The sequence below is a fragment of the Gopherus flavomarginatus genome, chromosome 15, assembly GCF_025201925.1.
Source record: "Gopherus flavomarginatus isolate rGopFla2 chromosome 15, rGopFla2.mat.asm, whole genome shotgun sequence".
NCBI lineage: Eukaryota > Metazoa > Chordata > Testudines > Testudinidae > Gopherus > Gopherus flavomarginatus.
Window position 1 is genome coordinate 841,080 of NC_066631.1, and position 26,746 is coordinate 867,825.

The 26,746-nt window shown below is 52.7% G+C and overlaps 1 pseudogene; it reads left to right on the plus strand.

The window, feature by feature from the left end:
• The first annotated feature begins 1,987 nt into the window (after positions 1-1,987).
• LOC127034937 (ketimine reductase mu-crystallin-like) overlaps positions 1,988-26,746 on the plus strand; it is a 35,563-nt pseudogene continuing 10,804 nt past the window's right edge.

Genomic DNA, 26,746 nt, shown 5'->3' on the forward strand with positions numbered 1-26,746 from the left:
ATCGAACCACCCATCTCCCTGTCCCCTGATGGGCACTGGAACCCCTGCCCCTGACGGTTCACGCGGGAAGGCTGGGAGGGCTGAGAAGCAAATGGCAGCTTCGTGCTCAGGCCCAGGGAGGCAGAGGGGAGGTAGGTGAGCTGGTGTGGGGAGCGGTTCCCAGTGCCCCCCGAGGGTTATCTGCTGCGGTGCGGGCTTCCCCCCTGCCCCAGCTCACCTCATCTCTGTCTCCACCTTGCTGGGCCTGAGCGCTAACTTCCACACCACTTCTCTTCCCTCCAAGGCTTCCTGCACGAACAGCTGATTAGCAGGGGGAGGGGGGAAAGTGGGGCAGGGCATTCAGGGGAGGAGGCGGAGCAGAGGTGAGCTGGGGCCAGCCGCCAGCTCACCTACCCCGCCCCCACTGCCTGTCCGCTCACTTTCTCGGGCCCCCTACCCTGCCACCAGCTCACCTGTCCCCCTGCCACTTCCCACCTCCTCAGCCCCCCACCCTCACCTGCTATTTTGTCATACAGGAGGTCTGTGATATGCAGGGGGTCAGATTAGATGCTCTAATGGTCTCTTCTGGCCATAAAGTTGACTAATTTCTGAAAAACGGAGTGTAGCATTGGGAGCAGCATTTGATGTTTTCCTGTCTAGCCGGCTTGCTTCCTAGAACGAACGCTCCTTGAGAGGAGTGATCCACAGGGAGTAGCTCAAACCTCCAAAGGGCCTGGCCAGAGGCAGGACATTGGCACAGCAAGGGAGAGGTGTGGCAGTGACATCACAAAGGCCTTTTGCAGGACCTCAGACTATTGGTCCAAGGTGGTGGGGAGGTGGTGACCTCACAGAGAGATGCTGACATCAGCCAGGCAGGACAGGGGTGAGGGGCCAGGGAAACCTCAGAGACCCCTGTGGCTTTGCTTCAGCAAGTCTCCTTCTCCAGGTCTCTCTTTGAGGACCGAGAAAGTATTTGGGTTCACGGACGTGAGAGCCAGGAGGAACCTCTTTCGAGTTTTCTCCTTCCCTTGTAGTGATTTTACGAGAAAACAACCGTCCCTGTTTAGAAGGTAAGAGCCTCCTGGAGGTTTGAAACCTGTTCAGTCTGATCCATCTGGTGACAGTTGAATTCTAGGCATGGAAAACACAAGCTTAAGGAGGCAGAATTTTATTCTGTACCTGGGATTTTTTCCCTTAGAATCACTGTTGACATTCGGGTTTCACCTTTTCCTCCCTCCCTCCCTCCCTCCTCTTTGTCTCTTGCTTCTTTTGTCCTTTCTCCTGTTCCCTTCCCAACAACAGGAGAGGGGTATGTGTTTGTGTGTGTGTGTTGCGGGGGAGTGCTCTGCAGCTCCCACTGTGGAATGTTCAGCCAAAAATGTGGGACTGAAATAGTGCTCGGGCAGTGATCCCCAGCAGTGACCTGGGCCATCCTTTGGGCTCTCTGGTGAGAACCCTCAGCCTCCCGTCCTCAGTCTCTACCCTGATTGGCTGAGCAGGGGGTTATTGACAGGGAGGAAACTCAGGTCCTTGTTGTTCTCTTTTAAGACCAAGGAAATAAGTCAGAACCAGTTCTATGTTTGATGAATTTTGCTGCTTCTCTGCATTAATTGTCTGTGAGCAATTCATGATTCTCTCTAACATTGCAATTCTCCTCAAATACTTGCTGAATAATTACTGTCACTGTTGTTGGTGTGGAGCTCATCTGAGAGCACTTTATTCAGGTCATTCAATGTCTGAAATTCAAGATCCGATGGTTAGTTTGAAAATCAGGGCTCTTGGGTCCTATTCCCAACTCTGCCACTTACTGGCTGTGTGACCTAAGACAAGTCAATTCTCCTTTCTCAGACATAGCTTCTTGCTTTTTCAAGTAGGGATAATAATGATCTGCTCCTACCTAACAACACACTCACTCTTCTCCAACACACACACTGTCTCTCCCCACACACAAACAGTCTCTACCCTGCCATGCACACTGCAGTTGAAAAGCAGCTGGTAATCTAGTAAGATGCCCATGGAACAGTGAGATAGAGAAACCTGCATCATGTGATGCTGTACCAGCCCGTGAGGCATTGCAAACCAGGGCTGTAGCAAGAAAGAACGTGGCCCCCTCTGAACATATGTCCTGGGCCCCTTACAATGCAGAAACGATAAAAAACTAAAGAACTAAATGAATAACATTTATCCGCCGACCGCCATTATGAACGCAAATACACATTCTTTGAATAGGTCCAACTAAAATTCGAAACTGACCGACAGACAACTGATGTAGCCAATAGCATTATGATGTATCATAATGACTTCAGGGTTTTGTCAGTAAAACTGACATGGATTGTGCAATAGCATCAATAAATGTCACTTACCTAGTTATACCTTACATTTTTTTTGCCACTTTTAGGGGCCCCCTTCCTTGCGGGGCCCCCTCCGGTCGGAGGCTACAGAGGGTGCTCGCTATGCCTCTGAGTTCGTCTTTGGGCAGATTGTGCGGTGCATGGGTGAGCGGGGGGCGGTTTGAGACCCTGTGCCCCACGGTTAAATAAATAGCCATCACAGGTCTCGCATTCTCCCTTTTCATAGCTGTGCTCGTACCCGGAGATTTCGTAGGCTCCCTCAGTAGCTGGGGTAGGAGTGGTGACTCCACAGCACAGGGTGTGGGGTTAGTGAAGAGACATTGCAAAAACTTGGTTCCCCCATGGGAACCAATATGCTTCTGTATGGGAAATGCACTGTCCGTGCCCAGAGCGTGTCACCCACATGGAACAAACGGGCTGCAGAGCTGGGCTCAGACAGGAATAGTTCCCACAATGGAGGCTCCTCCATGAGGCATTATATTATCCCCTGTCCACACGCACCATGGGTTTACCATCTCCCCATGGCGGGTGACCTGCCTCCACAGCGAGCGAGACACCCCAGAGTAAGGGATAATAATGACTGAGAACCACACAGTGGGGGGAGTTCCCCATAAGAGCGTGTTCCTTAGAATAACGAGAAAAATGAACCTCCCCCTCCCCCGTGACGTCTAGCTCTGAGATTCCCCCGCACTGATTCCCCCCTTTCCAAGATAAGGGGGCTAAGTCCATAGCGATTGAGACGTGGCAGCAGGGTCACATCCCATCTCTGTCTTGTGCACCTACTAGGTGGCGCAATTGCAGCAGCCTGGCAAGGAGGGTGGCAGCGGGGGTCCCGGACAGAACTTACAGCCTCCTGATCCCTTCGCTGGAAGCTGCCCTGGCCAATTTCTCCAGCAGTGCAGAGGTAGGCATCGTGCAACCTTTGTGAACCATGGTGCTGGTGCAGAAGTACAGCAGGTAAGTAGGGAGGAGGGGTGCACACTCCAGGGATCCCCATCACTGGCACCTCTCTCGTCCTGAGCCAAAGTGGGTAGAGGGAGGGATCCCTTTCTCAGTCCCTTCCCACGGTGAGGACTTCCTTGGCTGGGCCTTGGCAGCTGCTGTGATATTCCCCAGTTGTATCTGGTTAGGGAGATTTCCAGCTCAGATATTGCAATAAGAGCAACCAGGCAGGCAGAGCGCAGCGAGCTTTCTCCTCACCTGTCATATCCCCTGCCCCCGTCTACTCCTAGCGAGCACTGTGCAAATCGCTACAGTCTCTGAAGTGCCCGACCAAGTTGGTGCAGCAGGCAGGTGCCCCAGATTACCCAGTGCCTTATGCAGCTGCGTAGTTTACCTATGGGTAAGGACGGCTCTGGCTGATGCTTCCTTCAAACAAGTTCTCTGGCTGGCTGCAAAGGGAATGGAGAAAGTGCTTTGTGTCCTTTAAAATCTATGGTGAAGATCAGCCATCCAGGCTGTTATAAAGTGTGCCCATCGGCCCGCCCTCTGCAGTACCAGAATAAATTGAAGTCAATGGCAGAACTCATGTTTAAATAGGCTGAAAAATGTCATGCAATTTAGAAGTGGAGAAGAGAAAAAGTAGGGCTATAGAGAGGGTTATATTATATTAGAGATCAAAAGCAGTTGCTTATTAACTTCTGTTAGTTAGCCAACAAAACACAAAATTTGATGTTAAATGTATATTTTATTCTCTTTCAAAGATTTTTAGGGGTCATGCCTGCTTACAGTTCAAAGGATGATGCTCTAACAACTAAACTGGTAACCTTCTACGAACACAAAAAGGATTCTTCTGTTCCCTCTCACAAAGCAACTATATTACTCTTTGACCCAAGAAATGGCTCTTTAAAAGCTGTAAGTTCAGTGTGCATTGATGCATTCTGTTTTGTTAACAGTCTGTCAAAATCATATTTCGATTTTAGGTGACATAGCTGGTGTAAATCAGTGGAGTTATGGCGATTTTGTGTCATCTGAGAATCTGGCCCTCAGTCTTGTCTGTTTCATTCTTTTTAATCTGTACTTCTTTCTTTGTTTGCTGAAACTGGTGATTTGAAGTGAAACTGTTTATTTGAAGAAATCCCCCAACACCATGTTTAGTTGATATTTTAGGGGGAAAGAATAAATTGCCAAATATTCTGAACTGTTAAAGGCAATGCGAGTTTTGCTATTGGCCTCTGTGAGGAAGGGATTGGGGGGCTATAGTAGGAATTTTGGGATATTATCTTTGTTAATTAAAAATGAGAATAATGGTTTGAGAAGGGCCAGAACAGTTAAAGTGTCTGTTTCTCAGCGAGGCTCCACAATCCATTTTCATATGATAATTGAATATATAGAGCCAGAGTCTATACAGAGCCAGTGCCCACCCTGAGTGCAGCACAAGATAGGGGGGCACCTGATTATGGCTCCATGATTCTCTGCCTGGGCCCTGGCACAAGTTACAGCAGCCCAAGGGCTGCTCCATCATATACTTGCTTGCAATGGTCCCCAATGCTAGCAAGAGTGCAGTGTTTTCTGGCCATGCCTTCATTGCCCTGAAACACCCCCGGTACTGGGGTCTCCAGGAAATGTAGTGTAGAAATGGTTATGTTGGGTCAATGCCACTGTGATGATGGCCAATTTCCACTCGCTTTGTGCTCCCTGAGTGTCATGAAAGCAGTGGAGCAGGGAAGAGAATCTGCCAATTTTACATAGAATATATTTGCAAGTGTTGCATTAATAATCATCTTCTCTCTGGTTTTCCTTGTCCCTTCACGTGATATATAAGTTGTTAAGCACTAATTCACACATGGAGAAAGCATCTGGCATTACGTTTTCAGTGTTCATTTCAGTCTGTTTGATTTTCTTCTTTTAAAGATCATGGATGGCAGTGTCATTACAGCAAAAAGAACTGCTGCAGTTTCCGCGATAGCTACCAAGGTAGGTCTGACGCTTTATAAAATGGGTGGAAGTAGATTATTGGTATGTGACAAGGTGACCCTTCCTCTAGTGCCCTCCCGCAGAATGCCACTACACAACCCAGGAATCTGCTGCAGTTACCCCTTTCATCCAGAGTCCCCAGTAACTCCAGATAGTCTTTCCAGGTACCAATACCCTTTCCAGCATTTATTTATTACAAGAGTCCCAAAATTCCCCAATTCCACAGTACATCCAATCTTTCAAGTCACAACAGCCCATGAACACACCAAGTATAGCTCTGATGTCTCTCACCATGCTCAGGCTCTTGGGTACAGCTCTGGCATCTCTCACCATGCCCCTCAACCTTGGTTGCTTCTCTGCTCTGTTTCATTCTCAGGTCTGGCTCTGGCTTTCACCTGGAGACATCAGCAAGCTCACCCCTACATCCTCCGCCAGCCTTTAGCCCTCTCTGGTCTTTCAGCCAGCAGGTGTCTCCCTCTGCTGCTCTCAGCCTTCAGCCCTCTCTATCTATGGTTCTCTGGCCTGGGGAAACTTGTGTGTGGTTCCTCAACTGCCTTCCACTTTCACTGGCTTGATCTGGTTCACTGCTCAACACGGAACACACAGCTCTTTCCCTCAGGGCCAGCTCTCTCTCAGCCTCTGAACTCTCTCTTGCCTTTGGGCTGGCTCTCATAATTCCCAGCGGCAGTCCCTTCCTCCTCATAACACCAAACTAGGGCACTCCTGGATTGGAACAGGAGTACTGGACCAGTTTCCTGTGACATGGTGTCATGTAAAATAGCTTAGAGGTCTTAGATAGTATTCGCATCTGAAGCGTCCATGGCAGTTCTCTTTAATCATAGGTACTAGATTTATGACAATGTTCAATCCTCAAAGAAAAGCCTAAAATTTGGTTGTTCTTCTTCGAGTGATTGCTCATATCCATTCCAGTTAGGTGTGTGCGCCGCGCGTGCACATTCGTCTGAAAACTTTTACCCTAGCAACTCAGTGGGCCGGCAGGTCGCCCCCTAGAGTGGCGCCGTCATGGTGCTCGATATATACTCCTGCCGGCCCACCCGCTCCTCAGTTCCTTCTTACCGCCCGTGTCGGTCGTTGGAACAGTGGAGCGCGGCTTAGCTGACCTCCACTTCCCTAGCTACTCGTAGTTCTCGTATATGCAGTTATAATCCTTTTTTATATATAATTGTATAGTTATACATTTTTTCTTTGCTAACATAGTTAGTTTAGTAATAGTTAGCGGGGTTCAGGAAGTAGCCCCTTCCATGAACCCGGCACCGGAGCCCATGCACGGCTCACCGGGTTTTGAAATGGGCTCGGTCTACCAGAAGCCGAAGCCGAAGAGCCACACGACTCCTGTTTGAAGTGCCTCAGGGAATCACACTTGACAGCTAAGTGCCCCATTTGCAAGGCTTTTAAGCTGAGAACAAAAAGGAGCGGGACTTTCACTTACCCCTCCACCTTTGGCGCCGAGCGATGATCAAGCGGCTGGCAGAAGCGCCTCCTCGGCACCGGACCCCGCCGGTACCGCCAAGGCCTTTCAGCACCGGCCGTCACCGGCACCGAAGTCGACTCGGCACCGCTCCCTTTCTCCGAGGTCGAGAAAGCCTACGATTCCTGCTGGTGCCGGACGGCTCCCCAGCACGCGACGCGGTTGAGCCCCCTGCTCCTGCTGCTTCCGTGTCACCTGCATCGCAGCCAGAGAGCTCGTCTGAGTCGGATTGCCCGGCACCGACACCTGCAGAGGCACCGATGACATCGGCACCGTTGATTCCAGTCCCCCAGGGCCATTGAATCCAGTGCCTGACAGCTCCCCGGCACGCGCCGTGGTAGAGCTTACTGCTCCCGCTGCTTCTGTGCCAACTGCACCGCAGCCAGAGAGCTCGTCTAAGTCGGATTGCCCGGCACCGACACCTCTGAGGCACCGACAACGTCGGCACCGTCGATTCCAGTCCCACAAGGGCCGTCGAATCCGGTGCCTGTCGGCTCCCCGGCACGCGCCGTGGTTGAGCTTATTGCTCCTGCTGCTTCAGTGCCGACGGCACTGCAGCCAAAGAGCTCGTCTAAGTCGGATCGCCCGGCACCGACACCTACCGAAGCTCTGACGACCTCGGTACCGTCGATCCCAGTCCCACGAGGGCCGTCGAATCCGGTGCCTAACAGCTCCCCAGTATGCACTGTGGTTGAGCCTGCTGTTCCCTCCACGCCGGAGACATTACCAATGGCGAGGGATCTCATCGCCATGACAGAGTCGATGCTGCCTGACCCCGGCACCGCCGGTGCGGGTAATACAGTCTTTTCATATGACCGTCCTCTGTCAGCACAGCAGAGCGGCACCGTTCATGATCACGGTCCCGCAGACGCTCCAGGTCCCGTCGGCACACCCGACACCACTTGCAGTCCCGGTGCCGTTTTCCTCATCGGTACTGGTCGCACTCGCTGCACCGGTCGGTATCCCATTCGCCGACCCGCTATCTGCACCATTCAGACTCCCGGCACCGCAACAGGTACCTTGACTCCTGTAGCCTCTCCCCGAGCCTCGAGATCTCGGTCGACCTCCCGGCACCGTTCTGGTTGCGGGTCTGTATCTCGTTCCAGGTACCGGTACGCCTCCCGGTGCCGGTCCCCGGTGCCGAGTTGGGCAAGGTCAACCTGAGGTGGAGGAGGTCCCAGAGGTAGAGGACCCGGTATGGGGCCCTCTAAGGAGTACGACTACTCGTCTGTCCGCTCTCCTCTCTGCTCACTTGTCTTTCAGTCTGTTAAGGAGAGGTATTGGCATGGCCAGCGGGCGCCAGCCCCGAAACCGAAGGAGGCTTGGCGAATGAACCTGCTGGGCCGCCAGGTGTACTCTGCAGAGGCCCTGCAGCTCTGGGTAGCAAAGCAACAAGCCTTGCTTGGCTGCTATAATTATAGCACCTGGGTGAAGATAGTTTAGTTTATGGAGTTTCTCCCTCAAAACTCCCGCCAAGAGTTCGCTGCCGTCTTGGAGGACGGGGGAAAAAGGTACCCAGAGCGTCCCTCCAGGCCTCGTTGGATGCAGCAGACTCAGCAGCCAGGACTCTGGCCTTTGGTGTCGCCATGAGGTGCATCTCATGGCTTCAGGTTTCAAACCTCCGGCCGGAGCTGCAGTATGCCATTCAAGATTTACCCTTTGTTGGTAAAGGCCTCTTTGCGGCAAAGACAGCCCCAGGCTGCTAAGCCTGATGGACAATAGGGTCCTAATGCGCTCTCTCAGCATGCATATGCCAGCGACCAAACGCAGGCCTTTCTGTCCCCAGCCGCCATACTCTGTGCCTAGCCAGAGACAGGACTTTGGCAAACGGCGAGGCCAAGGTGGTCGCAGACGAACGTCAGGACCCCTAAAGAGCCAAGGTCAAGGTCCCTCGCAATTACCACTGGGACCAGCGACGAACCTTCCAAGGTGCGCCTGAGGGCGGTGTACCAGTCACAGGCCGGGATCCCAATCCCGCTTTCTCCTGGCATGGCCCCAGTTCAGATCGCTGGGTCCTGCGCACGGTGGAGCATAGGTACCACCTCTAATTTGTTCCAGCCCTGTCCCTCTTCAGGGACCCCTCTCACGAGCAATTCCTCGTACAAGAGGTGCAGTCGCCGACTGACGAAAGGGGCAAGGGGGTTTACTCCCGTTATCCCCTAGTCCCCCACTCGAACGGAGGTCTCAGACCTTCCTAGTCCTGCACGGACTCAACCAGTTTAGGATAAGGTTGAAGTTCTTCATGGTATCCCTGGGAAGCATTATTCCATCCTTGCCTCCTGGGGGCTACTATGCCGCCCTCGATATGAAGGACGCGTACTTTCGCAACGCCATCTTCCCTCCGCACAGGAGATACCTCCGCTTTCTAGCCAACCGTCAGTACTTCTGGCTTACGGCCATAGTCGCCGCCTACCTTCGCTGATGTCGGATATGCGTTTTCCGTATCTGGACGATTCGCTTATCCGAGGAGACTCCGAGACACAAACCACTCAGCACGTGGGCATCGTCACGGTCTTATTCACAGGTCTAGGCCTGATGATTACTATAGAGCAATCCACTCTGGTTCCCACGCAGAAGTTGGACTTCCTAGGGGCTATCCTGGTCTCCTACCTAGCCGGAGCCTGCTTATCACAACTGCGGTTTTAGGCAATGGCAACAATCATCCGAGGTCTGCAGGATTTCCCAACGACCTCGGCTCGTACTTGTCTCAGTCTCCTGGGTCCATGGCTGCCCGCAAGTTTGTAACCAAACACGCCAAGCTCCGCCTCCGTCCTCTCCAAGTCCGGCTCACCTCGGCGTACCACCCGGACGGGGAGCCAATGGTCATGGTAGTCACCGTTCCCTCGAGCACCTTAGGCTCCCTAGAGTGGTGGCTAACTCCCTCCCTGGTGTGGGCAGGGATGCGGTTCCATCCGCCCCAGCCCTCACTGCCCCTGACGACGGACGCGTCATCTCTCTGCTCAAGTGCTCATGGTCACCTCCAAGCTTAAGGCCTTTGGTCTTCTCGGGAGCTGGCATTCCACATCAATGCCCCAAAAATGAGAGTAGTCCGCCTGGCATGCCAGGGGTTCCAGCGGCAGCTGCGAGGCCGTGGTATCTCGGTGTTTACAGCCAACACAACGGCCATGTGCTTCATAAATAACCAGGGAGGGACATGGTCCTCCCCACCTTTTGTCAGGAGGCCATCCATTTCCGGGACTTTTGCATGGCCCACTCGAAGGAGCTGGTGACGTCCTTTCTCCCAGGCGTTCGGAACGTCTTGGCGCTTTGACTCAGCAGGTCTTTCCTGTCTTACGAGTGATCACTCCGCCCCATGTGAGGCGTTCTGCTTTCCAGAAGTGGAGATGTTTCCTCACATAGACCTGTTTGCTCACCGCGAGAGCAGAAAATGCCTGATGTTCTGCTCCGTCCAAGGTCTCCCCTCGGGATCGGTCTTGGACGCATTCCTGATGCCGTGGAAAGGCCAACTCCTTTATGCCTTCCCACTGTTCCCACTGGTTCATTAGGTCCTGCTCATACTCCGCAGGGGCAGAGCGCGCATCATCATGATCACTCCAGAGTGGTCCAGGCAGCACTGATATTCCACGTTGCTCGGCCTGTCAATAACCGACCCAATTACCCTGCCAACCCACCCAGACCTCATCACTCAGGGCCACGACAGGCTTCGTCACCCGGACCTGCAGCCTGTTCGCCTCACGGTGTGGCTGCTGCATAACTGAGCCGGGGTGACAGGAAGACTTCCACCTGGTCAACGTACCGGGCTGAGTGGAAGCATTTCTTCTACAGGTGCTATACGCTCGATCTTGCTCCTACCGAGGTCTCGATCCCCTCTATTTGGCCTGCCTCTGGCCTTCAGCGGCAGGGCCTGGCGGTATCTTCACTGAGGGTACACTCGGCAGCCATTTCTACCTTCCAGCCAGGCTAAGGTGGACGTTCCGTGTTCTCACACTCTCTGGGTTCGAGGTCCCTCAAGGGCTTGGAGCGCTTGCACCCTCGGGTGCGCCGCCCAGCCCCAACCTGGGACCTCAACCTAGTTTTAACCAGACTTATGTCTCCCCCATTCGAGCCGTTCGCGACCGGCCCTCTGCTATACCTGTCTTGGACGACAACTTTCCTCGTAGCTGTTACATCGACCAGACGAGTCTCCGAGCTCAGAGCTCTTACGGTGGTTCCGCCGTACACTAGGTTTCACAAAGACAAGGTGCAGTTATGACCGCACCCGGCTTTCCTCCCTAAGGGGGTTTCGGCCTTTCATGTTACCCACAGCTCAATGCAATGGGCGCAACAGTTGCACTCCCTGGACATCTGTAGAGTGCTCGCATTTATATTGCGCTGACAGAACCATTTCGTAAGGTGCCCCAGCTCTGTCACGGTAGCAGACCAAAGGGAAGGCTTGCTTGTTTTCCTCTCAGAGGATCTCATCTTGGGTGATGGCGTACATCCGCACTTGTTATGATTTGGCTCATATTTCCCCAAGCCACATCACCGTGCATTCTACCAGGGCTCAGGCTTCATCTGCCGCCTTGCTGGCTCGTGTTCCTACCCACGAGATCTGTCGCGCAGCTCCATTGGTCCTTGGTCCATACCTTTGCTTCGCAGTATGCCCTGGTTCAACAGTCAAGAGATGCTGTAGCCTCTGGCTCAGCAGTTTTCATTCTGCCACATTTCACTCCGACCCCACCGCCTACGTAAGGCTTGGGATTCACCTAACTGGAATGGATGTGAGCAATCACTCGAAGAAGAAAAGACGGTTACTCACCTTTGTAACTGTTGTTCTTCTTCGAGTGATTGCTCACATCCATTCCAGTTAGGTGTGCGCACCGCGCGTGCACGTTCGTCGGAAACTTTTTACCCTAGCAACTCCAGTGGGCCGGCAGGTCGCCCCCTGGAGTGGCGCCGCCATGGCACTCAATATATATCCCTGCCGGCCCACCCGCTCCTCAGTTCCTTCTTACCGCCGTGTCGGTCGTTGGAACTGTGGAGCGCGGCATAGCTGTCCTCCACGTCCCTAGCTCTCCTAGTTATCTCTCGTTATCTCTCGTATTGTTATAGTTGTTAGTTAGATTGTTAAGTATAGATAGTAGTAATTAACTGTAAATAGATTGTAAATAGTTGTTCACCGGGGGTTTAGCCCTTCCCAGCACCCGGCACCGGGCTCATGCCTGGTTCGCCGGGCTTCAAGCAGTGTGCGGCCTGCAAGAAGCCTATGCCCACCAGCGACCCCCACGACGCGTGCCTGAAGTGCCTGGGGGAATCGCACAGATCGGACAAGTGCCGCCTCTGCAAGGCTTTTAAGCCAAGAACAAAAAAGGAGAGGGATCAAAGACTCCGGACTCTCCTTATGGAGGCGGCACTTGACCCGGCGGCTTCGCAGGCCGTGATCTCGGCGCCGGCACCGGATCGCACCGGCACCGAAAAGACTCCCCGGCACCGACCTTCTCCGGCACCGGGGACAGAACCAAGACCGTCGAAGTCTGCTACTCCAGCCAGGCAGACCCGACTGGAGCGCCCGGCCTCAACATCAGCCGCGGCGCCGCAGGCACCGTCGACTCCGGGCCCGGCGGGTCCGTCGAGTCCGGTGCCGCCAAGCTCCCCCATGAGATCTGGGGTTGAGATATTGGTCCCATCCACGCCGGAGACCTTCGCCTCGGCTCGGGACCTCATTGCCTTAACTGAGCCTACTCAGCTGCCACCCCCGGTACTTCCGGTGCGGGTCGCGTCTAGAGGCAAGCCAATGATGTCGGCACCGTCTAGGGACTCGCGCTCACGGTCCAGGTCCCGACGTCACGGCAGATCGAGATCTCGTCACCGCTCGCAGTCCCGGCACCGCTCTCCTCGGCGGTACCAGTCGCACTCGCGGCACCGGTCGTCCTCAAGGCGGTCGCGGTCGGACTCCAGCCGCCGATACCGGCACCGTGACTCCAGGAGCCAGTCCCGCCGTCACTCGCCGCACCGGTCGACCTCCCGGCACCGTGCTGGTGGCAGGTCCCGGTCCCGGTCAACCTCCCGGCACCGAGCTGGTGGCAGGTCCCGGTCCCGATCCCGGCACCGAAGCGGCGGCCGGTACCAGTCCAGATCCCAGCACCGAGACAGAACCCGGTCCCGGTCCCGATCCCGGCACCGATATGACTCCCGGTACCGATCCCCGGCACCGAGGAGATCTTCGGTGCCGACCCGCGCAGACCCTTACCAACCAGGGTCTGCCCCGCCGTGGCCTTCTAGACAGCCGTCGGTCTCCTCCCAAACGGACAGCGGGTATGCGTTGGGCACCGACCGGCAGGCGGCGCTATTTCACGACCCGCCACAACACGACCAAGGCCCGCAGCAATGGGGGTTTTGGACACCCTGGGCATACCATCAAGCCCAGGGGCCCCAACAGCTTCCTGCTAGGCCTGCGACGGTGGAACACAGGGTGCCGGAAGCCTCATTGTCTCGCCCCCCTCCCTCCCCGGATGAGGAGGAAGGGTCCAAGCAGCAAGACTCCGCTCTGGCTCCTGAGACAGAGGCGAGGGCCGAGGGAGACCCTCCATTAGACACTCTCTTGCCGGGGGTCTCCTCATCCTCCTCCCCTGATGAAGCGGTGGCTGGTACCTCCTCCAGTAGCCCCCCCCCCCCGCTGGACCTCAGGGCACACCAAGACCTCCTCAGGCGAGTAGCTCAGAATCTGAGCCTACAAGCCGAGGAGGTCTCGGAAATAGAGGATCCAATTGTTACCATCCTCTCATCGGATGCTCCCACCAGGGTCGCCCTACCCTTCATAAGGACCATCCAGGCCAACGCCAATACCATCTGGCAGTCTCCGGCCTCCATCCTCCCTACGGCGAGGGGCGTCGAGCGGAAGTACATGGCCCCTTCTAAAGGCTATGAGTACCTCCATATACACCCGACACCGTGTTCCCTGGTGGTACAATCAGTAAATGACAAAGAGAGTCATGGGCAGGAAGCTCCAGCCCCCAAATCCAGGGAGGCCAGGCGGATGGACCTTTTCGGCCGTAAAGTATACTCGGCTGGGGCTCTGCAGCTCAGGGTATCGAACCAGCAGGCCCTGCTCAGCAGGTACGCCTTCAACTCCTGGGTGGCAGCAGACAAATTTAAGGAGCTGCTGCCGCAAGACGCCCGCCAGGAATTTGCAGCCATCTTAGATGAGGGCAAGAAGGTTGCACGTACATCTTTGCAAGCTTCTTTGGACGCTGCAGACTCGGCTGCCCGCACCCTCGCGTCGGGAGTAACGATGCGCCGCATCTCCTGGCTGCAGGTCTCTGGCCTTCCTCCGGAGCTCCAGCATACCATCCAGGACCTCCCATTCGAAGGCCAGGGCCTGTTTTCCGAAAAAACAGACCCCAGACTCAAGAGTCTGAAGGACAATCGGGTCATTATGCGGTCCCTCGGGATGCACACACCGGGAACGCAACGCAGACCCTTCCGGCCACAGCAACAACAGCAGCGCAGGCCATATTCCCAGTTCCGCCAACGGCAGGACCTTAACAGGCGCCGTGGCAGGAATGGAAGGCGCAGGCATTCGGGGAACCAAGGGGGGCAAAACCAAGGCTCCTCTAAGCCCCCGCCTGGACCCAAGCCTTCATTTTGAAGGTGCGCCCGAGGGCGCAGTAACAGTTTCCCCCATGGATCCTTCCCCCCCGTTTTCCAACCGCCTTTCGTTTTTCCTCCCGGCGTGGACCCAAATAACATCGGACCGCTGGGTCTTACGCACGGTGCAGACGGGATACCGCCTGCAGTTTGTATCATTTCCTCCTTCCCGCCCCCCTTCCTCGTCCCTCTTCAGGGACCCCTCTCACGAGCAATTCCTTCGGCAGGAGGTACAGACGCTCCTCAGCAAAGGAGCTATAGAGGCGGTTCCAGAAAACGAGAAAGGCAAGGGGTTTTATTCCCGTTATTTTCTGATCCCCAAGGCCAAGGGAGGCCTCAGGCCTATCCTCGACCTGCGAGAGCTCAACAAATACCTGGTGAAGTTGAAGTTCCGCATGGTATCCCTGGGGACCATTATCCCATCCCTGGATCCAGGAGACTGGTACGCCACCCTCGACATGCAGGACGCGTATTTTCACATTGCCATTTGGCCACACCACAGACGTTTCCTTCGCTTCGTGGTGGGCCCCCTTCATTACCAATTTGCAGTCCTCCCATTTGGCCTTTCTACGGCCCCGAGGGTGTTTACAAAGTGCATGGCAGCTGTTGTGGCACATCTTCGACGCAGTCGTATCCACGTGTTCCCTTATCTAGACGATTGGTTGATTCGGGGCACGTCTTAACGGCAAGTCTGCAGCCATGTCCGCGTGATCACCGGCACGTTTGCTACTTTGGGCCTCTTGATAAACATGGACAAGTCCACCCTGATCCCCACGCAGAGGGTGGAATTCATCGGGGCCGTCCTGGACGCCACCGTGACCAGGGCCTTGCTGCCGTTGCAGAGGTTCCAGGCATTGTCAGCGATCGTTCAACGACTGCGGGCAGCCCCCTTGACATCAGTGCGGACATGTCTAGCCCTGTTAGGCCACATGGCGGCTTGCACCTTTGTGACCGGCTATGCTCGGCTCCGCATGAGGCCCCTCCAGTTGTGGCTCATCGATCATTACCAGCCGGCAAGACAGCCGCTAGACATGCTGATCACGATCCCCTAAGGGGTGTTAGATTCTCTCGACTGGTGGCTAGACCAGTCGGTAGTGTGTGCGGGGCTCCCTTTCCACCCACCTCAGCCCTCGGTGTCCCTGACAACGGATGCCTCAGATCTGGGCTGGGGGGCCCACCTGGGGACCCTGAGAATGCAGGGCCTGTGGTCCCAGAAGGAGGTGGTGTTGCACATCAACATGCGGGAGTTGAGAGCGGTCCGCCTCGCTTGTCAGACGTTCTGCCATCAGCTTCAAGGTCGTTGTGTCGCGGTGTTTACCGACAACACGACGACCATGTACTATATCAACAAGCAAGGCGGCACCAGATCCTCTCCCCTGTGTCACGAGGCGATGCGACTCTGGGACTTTTGTGTAGCCCACTCCATTCACCTCACGGCTTCCTTCCTCCCCGGAGTACGGAACACGCTGGCGGATCGCTTGAGCAGATCCTTCCTGTCGCACGAGTGGTCCCTTCGCCCAGACGTCGCCCTCTCCATCTTCCGGAGGTGGGGTTATCCCCGTGTGGACCTCTTCGCGTCCGGGGGGAACAGGAAGTGCCAGGCGTTCTGCTCCTTTCAGGGCAGGGAGCCCGGGTCGATAGCGGATGCCTTCCTTATTCCGTGGTCGACCCACTTGTTCTACGCTTTTCCCCCGTTCCCTCTGGTCCACAGGGTCCTTCTGAAGGTGCGCAGGGACAGGGCTCGCGTGATCATGGTAGCCCCGGCATGGCCCAGGCAACATTGGTACCCCATGCTGCTGGACCTGACCATAGCCGACCCAGTTCCCCTGCCCCTTCACCCGGATCTGATTACCCAGGAGCACGGGACCCTCTGTCACCCGTACCTCCAGTCGCTGCACCTAGCGGCGTGGCTCCTGCGTGGCTGACCGGTTCTGAGCTGCGCTGCTCCACACCGGTGAGGGAGGTGCTTTTGGGCAGCAGGAAACCTTTCACGAGAGCGACATATTCGGCCAAGTGGAAGCGTTTCTCCTGTTGGTGCGTGGAGAGAAATCTCCACCCTATGGAAGTTTCGGTGGCCGATATCTTAGACTACATTTGGTTCCTCAAACAGCAAGGTCTGGCGATATCGTCGTTGCGAGTCCACCTGGCAGCTATCTCCACCTTTCACCCGGGTGCGGATAGTCGCTCTATTTTTTCTCACCCGATGGTGTCTAGATTCCTTAAGGGACTGGAACGTTTATACCCTAACGTCCGTCTCCCTGCTCCAACCTGGGATCTTAACCTGGTGTTGTCCCGGCTCATGGGACCCCCCTTTGAACCGTTAGCTACTTGCTCCCTGCTTTACCTCTCTTGGAAGACTGCCTTTCTAGTAGCTATCACCTCAGCTAGGCGGGTGTCGGAACTCCGGGCTCTTGTGGTAGACCCCCCGTATACAGTCTTCCACAAAGATAAGGTGCAGCTGAGGCCACACCCTGCCTTTCTTCCCAAGGTAGTCTCGTCCTTCCACATCAGCCAAGAGATATTCCTTCCGGTTTTTTTCCCGAAACCTCACTCCTCAGGCAGGGAGCAGCAGCTTCACTCGCTTGATGTCCGTAGGGCTCTCGCGTTCTACGTGGAGAGGACCAAACCGTTCCGCAAATCCCCCCAGCTTTTCGTGGCGGTAGCGGACCGCATGAAGGGGCTTCCTATCTCCTCCCAGAGGTTATCCTCAGGGTAACGTCCTGTATCAGGACCTGCTATGACTTGGCCCACGTTCCTACGGGCCGTGTGACTGCGCATTCTACCAGGGCGCAGGCGTCGTCGCTGGCTTTCCTCGCCCATGTGCCCATCCAGGAAATCTGTCGGGCAGCGACGTGGTCATCGGTCCACACCTTTGCTTCCCACTACGCCCTGGTCCAGCAGTCAAGACAGGATGCGGCCTTCGGATCTGCAGTGCTCCATGCCGCGACTTCTCACTCCGACCCCACCGCCTAGGTATGGCTTGGGATTCACCTAACTGGAATGGATGTGAGCAATCACTCGAAGAAGAAAAGACGGTTACTCACCTTTGTAACTGTTGTTCTTCGAGATGTGTTGCTCACATCCATTCCACACCCGCCCTCCTTCCCCACTGTCGGAGTAGCCGGCAAGAAGGAACTGAGGAGCGGGTGGGCCGGCAGGGATATATATTGAGCGCCATGGCGGCGCCACTCCAGGGGGCGACCTGCCGGCCCACTGGAGTTGCTAGGGTAAAAAGTTTCCGACGAACGTGCACGCGCAGCGCGCACACCTAACTGGAATGGATGTGAGCAACACATCTCGAAGAACAACAGTTACAAAGGTGAGTAACCGTCTTTTCTTCGAGATGTGTTGCTCATATCCATTCCACACCCGCCCTCCTTCCCCACTGTCGGAGTAGCCGGCAAGAAGGAACTGAGGAGCGGGTGGGAAGGCAGGGGTATATATCGAGCACCATGACGGCGCCACTCTAGGGGGCGACCTGCCAGCCCACTGAGTTGCTAGGGTAAAAGTTTTCCTATGAATGTGCACGCGCGGCGCACACACCTAACTGGAATGGATATGAGCAACACATCTCGAAGAACAACAGTTACAAAGGTGAGTAACCGTCTTTTTCTATTTTAATTCCAAGAAAGTTGTGTAGAGTAATATAGTTTAAGGTCAGAAGGGACCACCAGATCATCTAGTCAAACCTCTTGCATATCACAGGCCACTAGCTCTATCCAGTTAACCCAGTATTGAGCCCAATAACCTGAAATAGAGTAAACTATTGTTTACCATAGCGAATAGGAGGGACCAATGTGAACCAATGACCTAGCTCTCTGCAATAGCAGAGAATTGATTAGGTGAGATATCCAAGATGATCCTAGTAAATCGTATGTCACAGAGAAAGGCAAGTAATCCGCAAGGTCCCTGCCAACATGACCTGAGGAAAATTCCTTCCCAACCTAAAATAGCAATTGGTATGACCCTGAGCATGTGAGAAAGACCCACCAGCCAAGCATCTGAGAGAGAATTTTTCTGTACCACATCAGAGCATGATCCCACCCCATCTGGTGATGCCATCTGTGGCCAACTCCAATGCTTTAGAGGAAGGAGAACCACTTCTCAGAATACAACAGGGAAAAAATCCTTTCTAACCCCTACAGGTGACCAACTGAAGCCCTGCATCATGAGATTTAGGAACATCAGACATAAGACTGGAAGGGACCCCCTTTGCCATGAAGCCCAACTCCCATCACTGCATGCAACTCCATTATATAGTGCCACTCAAAAATTTATCAAGCTCTATCTTCAGACTAATTAGGTTGTTTACCCGAACAACTTCTATTGGAAGGCTGTTCCAAAACCTCATTCCTCAGATGATTACAAACTTTCTTCTAACTTCCATCCTAAATTCAGTCATGGCCAATTTGTACCCATTTATTCTTATGGCAACATTTTCCTTTAACCTAAATAGCTCTTCTCCCTACCTGTTGTTTATCTCCCAATGTCTTCGTAGAGAGTAATCATATCCTCTCTCATCCTTCATTTTGCTAGGCTAAACAAGCCACGCTCTTCCAGTGTCCTTTCAGAAGATAGGTTCTCCATGCCCCTGATCACCTAGTAGCTTTTCTCTGCACCTGTTCCGGTTTGAAGTCATCTTTCTTGAACATGAGTTGGGGCAGCGCCAGGCATCAGTGCTCCAAGCGCTTGCCTGGGGCGGCAAGCCACGGGGTGCTCTCTGCCGGTCACCGCTAGGGCGGTATGCAGGGTGCCTTCAATGGCTTGCCTGCGGAGGGTCCGCTGGTCCCACGGCTTCGGTGGACCTCCCGCAGGCGTGCCTGCGGAGGGTCCAAGTCTAGGAACACAGGAGGTCTGCCAAAGCTGCGGGACCAGCGGACCCTCTGTGCTTGGGGTGGCAAAATGACTAGAGCCGCCCCTGACCTGAGTAATCAGATTTGTACACAGTATTCCAAATTAGGTCTTACTAGTGCCTTGTACAATTACATTAATACTTCTCTATCTTTACTGGAAATACTCTTCCGTGTATACACGAATGATATGCCTGAGATGACAGCGCAGAAGTTTGCGTACGCTGATGTTTTGGCACTCACCGCTTAGGCCCGTAGCTTTAAAGAACTTGAAGTGACCCTTAGATCTGACTTTAAGCTCATGGAGAAATACTTCCAAAAACTGAGACCAAATCCAAGCAAATCAGTTTTCTCTGCTTTCCACTTTGGCAAGAGACTTGCACAAAACACTCTTAACTGTCAAGTTTCATGGTGAAACTGTTCATTACAACCAAAGCCAACATATTTCGTTGGCATTCTTGACTGCACACTGACCTTTCATGACCACCTCAAGAAAGTAGCCTTGAAAGCAAAAACTCATGTCGACATTATTTAAAAGTTAGTGGGAACAAGCTAGGGATCAACTGTCCTGGTTTTAGGAAAATTGGCGTTGGCCCTTGTGTTGCAGAGTATTGTGCCCTGGTGTGGATAAGAAGCTGCTATACTCAGCTTGTGGAGAGGAAGCTGAATCAGACCATGCAAATCATCACGGAAACTTTAAAATCAATACCTCTACTGTGGCTTTCTCTATTAACAAATATCGAACCTCCAACTGTCTGTTGAGAAATAGCCACAGCACAAGAATTTAAATGTGCCGAAGACTATGTGGAACCTCCCATCTGGCAGGATATAGATAACATACCCCCATCAGGCCTGAAATTGTGAAAGCTAGTATGGACCACACTTGATCACTTCTAGTCTCTGGATCTGGCGAGGGAATAGCAAAGTGTCTGGACCTCATCTGCTGTTTCAGACAAGCACATTATTACTGACCCAACAAATGCCTCCTCGGTTTCGACCTGCCACACAGACTTGAGACCACGTTGACCCACATCCAAAGAAATAGTGGAAGATGCGGCTACTTGATGCACAAGTGGAAAATCAAAGACTCTGTTTCATGTGACTGCAGTGAGAACATCCAAACCAATGAACACATCAGAACACAGTGTCCCAAATGTGGATTCAGAATGAATTGGGTGATATCCACAGTGTCACAGAGGAGACCTTGAAATGGCTTATGTACCTACAACTGCACCTATAAAATGTTGCTCTGCAGATGCCATACATGCCTGCGAGAGAGACTGGAAATGCCTCACCTGATATATCCTAGGACCACATTTGCCTATTTCACAGTTGTATCACATTCATGGCACATAGTCATCCTGTGATCAACTAACACAACCAGGTATCTCTCCTCCTCTGTCACTTTCAACTGATGAATACCCAGCTTATAGCAGAAATTCTTATGATTAGTTCTTATGTTCAGGACCTTGCACTTTTAAATTTCATCTCATTTCTATTACTCCAGGTCATCAGTCTCATCCAATTCTTCCTGTATAAAATTCCATTCCTCCTGTATACTGACAATGCCTCCCAAATTCATGTCATCAGTAAATTTTACTAGCACCTTCCTACTTTTTGTGCCAAAGTCATAAGTCCCATGTCTGATCCTTTAGGAACTCCACTAGTAACCTCCCTTCAGCCCAGTTGTTCTCCTTTCAGCACAACCATTTGTCTTCTCCCCTTTTGCCAGTTTCTTAACCTCCTTACAGTTCTTACCCTAATCCCCATCTTCATCTGAATTACTAATTTCCCATATGTATGAAATGCCTTACTGAAGGCCAGATAGATTAGATCTACTTCATTTTCCTTATTTTAAAAAATCAGTTATTTTATCAGAGAAAAGGTATTCATTCTTGTATTGTATGTGATATGGGAGTGATTCACTCTATGAACTGTTCTGAGAATATATTGGAGTAGTTTTGCTCAGTGCTTTTTTTGTTGCCTTATGTATGCACCTATAGGACTTTGGGTAAGCGCAGTGATAAATTAAAACTGATTAGACTACACAGCCTCTTCCCCAGTCTGGCCACTCTGCTACTCCACATCACTTCCAATTCAAAGTAGGACTATTAATACAAATAAATCTTCAAATACTAATTTAAAAATATTTGGCTGGTTTCTTAATGCTGGGAATAAAGCAGAGAACCCTTCCGAGGCCATCAGTTTGAAGGAAAGTTTTAGTCTTCGAAGCCCACGAATGATAAAACGAAGAAGATGGGCAGATTTGACAAGTGCTACATTTTCTGGCCCACTAACTCTTCTGCTTTAGATTGACGACCAGATTCTCTTCTCAGGTACATCAGTCTTATGCTGATGTAATTCCACCCACATCAGTGGAGTTACAGCCAACACAAAAGTGGAGTATCTATCCCAAGAGCCACTCCATTTGGAGAAGGGGCGAACAATGTGTGACTGGGGTCCTAGTGGGGACCCAGCTGTGGTCACTCAGTTAGGGTGAACTGCAAAGAATGGTGTCAAGTATCAGAGGGTAGCCGTGTTAGTCTGGACATGCATCTGAGGAAGTGGGTATTCACCCACGAAAGCTCATGCTCCAAAACGTCTGTTAGTCTATAAGGTGCCACAGGATTCTTTGCTGCTCTTGCAAAGAATGGGGCAGCCAAACCCCCAAAAGCGGGTGGATATTCCAATACTTAGATTTACCAAGCCAGCATAGAACAGTTTCTTTATTACCTTTCTGGTTACTCAGAAGTCCAAACAACACAGTTCCCTTAAAGTCATCCAGCCTCGGATCTCCATCCAGGTACCCATGTCAAATATGATGAAAATTTCTGTAAATCTTATTTCATCATAGAAAAGGTTCTACCAATCCCAAAGGATCGGACACATTACCTCCCAGGTTATTGAATGTTTCAGATCTTATCCAAATAGACACTACAGCCAGTTCTTATTAACTAAACTAAAATTTATTAAAAAACAAAAGAGAGAATATGGTTAAAAGGTCAATATACATACAGACATGAGTTCAGTTCATTTAGATGCGGATTCACAGCAGAGATGGTGATCTTCGTAGTTGCAGAATTCTTTCAGAAATAAGAACAGGAGTACTTGTGGCACCTTAGAGACCGGTAAATATTGACTAGATTAGTCTCTGAGGTACCACAAGTACTCCTGTTCTTTTTGCAGATACCGACTAACACGGCTGCTACTCTGAAACCTTTCAGAAATAGTTCTTAGTTTATAGTACAATGACCAAATATCACATTCAAGGCATATCAGCATAACTGGAACCTCACTCTTGTGACTCAAACTTCCCCTGAAGAAACTTAAGCAGATCTGAGATGACACAATCAGGACCCAATGATCTTTTGTACAATTTCATGTCTTTACACAAGTTGGAATTCCTCAAAGAACAAAAGGTAATTAGGATGATTTGGAAGGAGATCCATCACCAGTACTTAACTATACGAATTAACATAAGGCCATTTGCTTTTTCTCTCACCATTCACAGTACATTTCAAAGAGATGTTCACAATTCATTTAAATTATATCAGAATACAGCATAAACAGGGACTGTTGATTACATTGTGGACCCTACTCATACATATGTAAATACACAAAAACACAAACATTATCTTCCTACATGTCTTTTGAGGGTTATTTATTTTGTAGGATGTTTAACCCTTTCTAGCCATGCATCACACAATGAATTCCTGAGATGTTAGACTGTAGGGCTACTCTCAGCTCAGACCTTCCCCCCTTAAAACCAGATCCTGAACACTTCACACAAGCAAAGCTCCACAAAAACAAGAAGGAGTCCGGTGACACCTTAAAAACTAACAGATTTATTTGGTCATAAGCTTTCATGGGTAAAAAAACCACTTTTTCAGATGCAGTGACTTCAAAGGAGCTGTGACCTGTATTAGAACTTCCAGATCAGACCCTTATCTGTCACCTGCTGCTCTGTGAGATTTTCAGGACTGTTTGAGCCCAGCTTTCAGTTGTCATCTTGTCCTCTTTATGGCAGTTCCTCTTCAATAAGCCAATACTTTTATGTACAGAACTTTTGAAATCAATGCTACAGAGTCAGTGTAACAAGAATCAAAATGAGAGCTTAGCTTTGATAAATCTACTAGATGAGATTTTTTTTTTTTTTGCAGCGGAGTCAGTTCAACAGGCATTGAAAGCCCATATAGTTCAAAGGCTCCAAGTACAAGAGTGGTCATAGCAAATGCACAAACAAGAAATGCAGGTGGCTGGAGCTAGGTTCAAACATCCCTTCTTTTCCCTTCTTAGTTCCTGGTGAACCACAGAGGATGATTAAACAGGGCAATTCAGAGCTACCAGAGGAGTAAATTTTAAGTCTTGAGCCTCAAGCCATCCTTGTTTGTAAATATTGACTGGTGGACACATATCCTGTTCTTAGCAAAGTTCATCTCTCTGGAGTGTTGTAAATCAGGGATGTAAGACATGAGCCATACCTGACCAGGGCTGAAATGTAATCTCTCTTGTTCAGAAGGAAAGATAATTGTCCCAAACTGGTACCATTTTCAGCAATTTGACTCAGTTTAAAAAGGGATATGAACAAGTGACAAGTAGGAAGTTCTTCTTCGAGTGATTACTCATATCCATTCCAGTTAGGTGTGTGTGCCGCGCGTGCACATTCGTCGGAAAACTTTTACCCTAGCAACTCAGTGGGCCGGCAGGTCGCCCCCTAGAGTGGCGCCGTCATGGTGCTCGATATATACTCCTGCCGGCCCACCCGCTCCTCAGTTCCTTCTTACCGCCCATGTCGGTCGTTGGAACAGTGGAGCGCGGCTTAGCTGACCTCCACTTCCCTAGCTACTCGTAGTTCTCGTATATAGTTATGCAGTTATAATCCTTTTATATATATATTTGTATAGTTATATGTTTTTTCTTTGCTAACATAGTTAGTTTAGTAATAGTTAGCGGGGTTCAGGAAGTAGCTCCTTCCCTGCACCCGGTGCCGGAGCCCATGCACGGCTCACTGGGTTTTAAAATGGGCTCGGCCTGCCAGAAGCCGATGCCGAAGGGAGAGCCACACGACTCCTGCTTGAAGTGCCTCAGGGAATCACACTTGACAGCTAAGTGCCCCATTTATAAGGCTTTTAAGCCGAGAACAAAAAGGAGCGGGACTTTCACTTACCCCTCCACCTTTGGCACCGAGCGATGATCAAGCGGCTGGCAGAAGCGCCTCCTCGGCACCGGACCCCGCCGGTACTGCCAAGGCCTTTCGGCACCGGCCGTCGCCGGCACTGAAGTCGACTCGGCACCGCTCCCTTCCTCCGAGGTCGAGAGAGCCTACAATTCCTGCTGGTGCCTGACGGCTCCCCGGCACGCGCCGTGGTTGAGCCCCCTGCTCCTGCTGCTTCCGTGCCACCTGCATCGCAGCCAGAGAGCTCGTCTAAGTCGGATTGCCCGGCACCGACACCTGCAGAGGCACCGATGACATCGGCACCGTCGATTCCAGTCCCCCAGGGCCATTGAATCCAGTGCCTGACAGCTCCCCGGCACGCGCCATGGTAGAGCTTACTGCTCCCGCTGCTTCTGTGCCAACTGCACCGCAGCCAGAGAGCTCATCTAAGTCGGATCGCCCGGCACCGACACCTGCTGAGGCACCGACGACGTCGGCACCGTCGATCCCGGTCCCACAAGGGCCGTCGAATCCGGTGTCTGACGGCTCCCCGGCACGCACCGTGGTTGAGCTTACTGCTCCTGCTGCTTACGTGCCAACTGCACCGCAGCTAGAGAGCTCGTCTAAGTCGGATCGCCCAGCACCAACACCTCTGAGGCACCGACGACGTCGGCACCGTCGATTCCAGTCCCACAAGGGCCGTCAAATCCGGTGCCTGACGGCTCCCCGGCACGCGCCGTGGTTGAGCTTACTGCTCCTGTTGCTTCCGTGCCGCCTGCACCGCAGCCAGAGAGCTCGTCTAAGTCGGATCGCCCAGCACCGACACCTACCGAAACTCTGACGACCTCGGTACCGTCGATCCCGATCCCACGAGGGCCGTCGAATCCGGTGCCTGACAGCTCCCCAGTATGCACTGTGGTTGAGCCTGCTGTTCCCTCCACGCCAGAGACATTACCAACGGCGAGGGATCTCATTGCCATGACAGAGTCGATGCTGCCTGACCCCGGCACCACCGGTGCGGGTAATGCAGTCTCTTCATATGACCGTCCTCTGCCAGCACAGCAGAGCGGCACCGTTCATGATCACGGTCCCACAGACGCTCCAGGTCCCGTCGGCACAGCCGACATCACTTGCAGTCCCGGTGCTGTTTTCCTCATCGGTACTGGTCGCACTCACCGCACCGGTCAGTATCCAGTTCGCCGACCCGCTACTATCGGCACCATTCCGACTCCCGGCACCGCGACAGGTACCGTGACTCCCGTAGCCTCTCCCCGAGCCTCGAGATCTCGGTCGACCTCCCGGCACCGTTCTGGTTGCAGGTCTGGATCTCGTTCCAGGTACCGGTACGCCTCCCGGTGCCAGTCCCCGGTGCCGAGTTGGGCAAGATCCGATAGAGTCAGAGACTCTGCCCATGCCTTTTTTTAGTACCTCCACAACCTGAGGTGGAGGAGGTCCCAGAGGTAGAGGACCCGATATGGGGCCCTCTAAGGGGTACGACTACTCGTCTGTCCGCTCTCCTCTCTGCTCACTAGTCTCTCAGTCGGTTAAGGAGAGGTATTGGCATGGCCAGCGGGCGCCAGCCCCGAAACCAAAGGAGGCTTGGCGAATGAACCTACTTGACCGCCAGGTGTACTCTGCAGAGGCCCTGCAGCTCTGGGTAGCAAAGCAACAAGCCTTGCTTAGCTGCTATAATTATAGCACCTGAGTGAAGGTAGTTTAGTTTATGGAGTTTCTCCCTCAAAACTCCCGCCAAGAGTTCGCTGCCGTCTTGGAGGATGGGGGAAAAAGGTACCCAGAGCGTCCCTCCAGGCCTCGTTGGACGCAGCAGACTCAGCAGCCAGGACTCTGGCCTTTGGTGTCGCCATGAGGTGCATCTCATGGCTTCAGGTTTCAAACCTCCGGCCGGAGCTGCAGTATGCCATTCAGGATTTACCCTTTGTTGGTAAAGGCCTCTTCGCAGCAAAGACAGCCCCAGGCTGCGAAGCCTATGGACAATAGGGTCCTAATGCGCTCTCTCAGCATGCATATGCCAGCGACCAAATGCAGGCCTTTCTGTCCCCAGCCGCCATACTCTGTGCCTAGCCAGAGACAGGACTTTGGCAAACGGCGAGGCCAAGGTGGTCGCAGACGAACGTCAGGACCCCTAAAGAGCCAAGGTCAAGGTCCCTCGCAATTACCACTGGGACCAAAGACGAAGCTTCCAAGGTGCGCCTGAGGGCGGTGTACCAGTCACAGGCCGGGATCCTAATCCCGCTTTCTCCTGGCGTGGCCCCAGTTAATTTCAGATCGCTGGGTCCTGCGCACGGTGGAGCATATGTACCACCTCTAATTTGTTCCAGCCCTGTCCCCCTTCAGGGACCCCTCTCACGAGCAATTCCTCATACAAGAGGTGCAGACGCCGACTGACGAAAGGGGCAAG